This window comes from Elephantulus edwardii, unplaced genomic scaffold (genome assembly GCF_000299155.1).
Source record: "Elephantulus edwardii isolate Elephantulus edwardi_28Jun2011 unplaced genomic scaffold, EleEdw1.0 scaffold00126, whole genome shotgun sequence".
Lineage (NCBI taxonomy): Eukaryota > Metazoa > Chordata > Mammalia > Macroscelidea > Macroscelididae > Elephantulus > Elephantulus edwardii.
The window spans coordinates 1,705,647-1,709,042 of NW_006399876.1; the positions used below are offsets into that span (position 1 = coordinate 1,705,647).

General features: G+C 48.5%; 1 pseudogene; it reads right to left on the reverse strand.

The window, feature by feature from the left end:
- Nucleotides 1–612: 612 nt before the first annotated feature.
- Nucleotides 613–1,016, reverse strand: LOC102863270 (annotated as a pseudogene).
- Between the last annotated feature and the right edge of the window lie 2,380 nt (nucleotides 1,017–3,396).

Genomic DNA, 3,396 nt, shown 5'->3' on the forward strand with positions numbered 1-3,396 from the left:
CTCAGGTTGGCTGCGGATGGAGTGAGGGCCCCGAGTTCATTCAAGGAGCTAGCGGCTGGCATACATCCATGTTCTTATGACGTGTGGTGGGGCCAGCCTGCCCCTGGGACAGCTGCGTCCTCAGGATTAAACCGAGGACGTGCCAGACAGCCCAGGCGGCTGCTGAGGTTGGCTGCAGGTGGGGTGAGGGCCCCCAGAGTTCACTCAGGGAGGGTCCATAAAGGAAGGCTGAAATGGATGGCACTGCCTCTGGCAGTGGCCACCTTAACACCACACAGGATGACAGGCCAGATGACCAAAGGGAAGCCCAGGCTCCACCAGCGCTGGACATGGTGGGTCAGGTCAGCCTTGCAGGGGCCACCGCTAATCTGACCATGTGTGTGACCTTGGCATCAAAATGATTTTTCTTTAGACTAAAAGGCAGAAGGCAGGGAGGAAGGAAGGTGAAAGAGACATTCATGAGCACAGGAGGCGGGGACAGCGGGTGGAGGGGGGCCAGGAGGGCCGGGCGTGGAGTCCTCCACCCCGTGGTGACCTGGGGGCTGGTGGCTGGGCCGGGGGCGCCCTCCCCAGAGAGCAGGCAGATGACTGGCCGGGGCGGGGGCGGGCGGGCTACTCCGTCTGGGCGTCGTAGTTGGCGCCCCCCACCTTCTTCAGCTTGCTCTTGAAGTCTTCCTCCAGTGCCTTCCGATCGCTGATCACAAACTCTTTGGCAAACTTCTGAACCACCTCCTTGACCAGGATCTTGTCGGTCTTGGCTCGAGGCAGCCCGCTGATGTTCTCGCCGATCTACGTGATGAGGGCGATCTTGGACCTCTTGCTCATGGTGTCCGCGGTGGTGAAGCGCACAAAGGCTAAGAGCCGTCATCTGTGCACTGCTGGAGAAGTCCTGGTACTCTGCTCCCTGTTCCCCCGGCTCGAGACGGTGGCCTCTTCCTACTTAAAAGTCACCAGATGACCGATGAGTCGTCCTTGCGCACCAGGTTGTAGGCCTCTTTGTCGATTTTGGTGCCCATGGCCTCGGCCCGCTGCAGAGGACCTGCCCTGGGAGCTGGCGAGTGAGGGAGTGGGCGGCGGGGACGCGGAGCTCGGCGCCAGGGTTAATTATTTTTATATAATTGGGAATAATTTCTTTAGAGTCTTTGTCTAAGAGTCAGCCAGAGACATGATGGCTGATGCCCTAGAGAACATTTTTTTTGTTTGTTTCTATTGATTTGCTTACGAAGTTTGTATACATTGCTTTTAACACTGTTCTTCATTCACATTGTGTTTCATACAATCATTCTCACGCATTATGTTTTGTGAAATTAATCACCGTTGGACCTTGCCCATTGTTAGCCTGTCATTTCACTCGAGTCCTGCTCATTGACTTGCCCCTGCCTGAGCTAGAATTCTTACTGAATCCTGGTGCTGTTGTTATGAGCCATCAAGTCGCCTGCGACTCACAGTGTCCCTATGTACAACAGCCCTAAACCCTGCTCTATCCTGTGCTGGTCTTATTGTCTCTGACACACTTAACCCCATTAGCCCCATCACTGAATCAAGCCATCTCTTCGAGGGTCCTCCTCTCTTGTGCTGTCCCTCTACCCTTCCAAGCAAGACATCCTTCTCTAAGGACTGGTCCCACTTTGCAATATGTCCAAAGTATGTCAGATGAAGCTTCAGAATCCTTGCCTCCAAGGAGCAGCGTGGTCTCACCCTCTCTCGGATGAACCTGTTTGTTCTCTTAGCAATCCATAGTATATTTAATACACTTCACCAGCACCACAGCTCAAAGGCATCAATTCTCCTTCTGTCATCCCTAGTCACTGTCCAGCTTTCTGATACATAGCAATTACTTGCAAAGACTATGGCCTGGATCAGGCACACTAGACTGACACCGTTGCTCTTCCTGTACTTTGGAGACGTCTCCGAGAGAAGACTTTCCCAATGCATTAATCTTTTAATTTCCTGGCTGCTGGTGCCAAGAGTGTTGATTGGCGGAGCCAAGCAAACTAAAGCTGTTAACAATCTGAATCTCTTCACCATCTATCATGATGCTGCCAATTGGCCTAGTGGTGAAAATCTTAGTTTTCTTGGTGTTGAGCTTGAATCCATATTGAAGACTGCAGTCCTTGGCCTTCTGCAGCAAGCACTTCAGGTCCTCCTCAGTTTCAGTAAGCAGGGGTGTGTCATCTGCATAACGCAGGTTGTTGATGAATCTTCGTCCAATCATGATGCCACATTTCTCCTCACAGAGCCCAGCCTCCTGGATAATCTGTTCTGCATATAGATTGAAAAAGAAAGGAGATAGGACACATTCCTAGTGTACACCCTTCCCAATTTTGAACCATGCTTTTTTCCCTTGGTCTATTCTGGTCTATTCCTCCTGGTCCAAGTATAGGTTTAGCATAAGCAAAATCAAGTGTTCTAGAATTCCCCATTCTTCTCAGAGTCAGCCACAGTTTGTTGTGGTCCACACAGTCAAATGCCTTTGCATAGTCAATGAAACATGGGCAGACATTGCTCTGGTATTTCCTGCTTTCAGCCAAGATCCATCTGACACTAGCTAGAATATCCTTAGTGCCACAGCCTCTTCTAAACCCAGCCTGCACTTCAGGGAGTTCTTTGTTGATGTGCTATTCCAGTCATTTTTGCATAATCTTCAGCAGAATCTTGCTTACATGTGATATAAAAAGTTATTTTTAAAAATATTTTTTATTAAACTTCACCAAAGAAGACATTCAGATGGCCAAGAAGCAGATGAAGAAATGTTCAAAATCCCTAGCTCTAAGAGAGATGCAAGTCAAAACAACTCTGAGATAACATCTCACCCCAGTCAGAATAGCAAAATTTAACAGAACAGCAAGCAACAAATGCTGGCGAGGTTGTGGAGAAACTGGAACCCTTATTCACTGTTGGTGGGAGTGTAAAACGGTGCAACCCCTGTGGAAAGCAGTATGGCGCTTTCTCAAAAAGCTGCAAATAGAGATACCATTTGACCCAGCAATTCCACTACTGGGAATATACCCTGACGAGACCATAGCTGACATCCAAGCAGATATATGCACACCCATGTTTATCGTGGCTTTGTTCACAATAGCAAGGAGTTGGAAACAAACCAGGTGCCCATCAACAAACGAATGGATAGAAAATCTGTGGTATATTCACACAATGGAATACTATGCTGTATTGAAAAACAAGGAACTCATGCAATGTTACTCAAAATGGGTGACCCTGGAGAACATTATGCTAAGTGAAATATCTCAGTCACAAAAGCACACATATTGCATGGTGCCACTGCTGTAAAATGGGACTGATATCAGGGTTGGGGTAAGACTGAGACAAACTGGATAAATTGTGTATACTACACTGAAACAGATGAGGGAGAGAATAATTTAAAAGTGATGTATGATA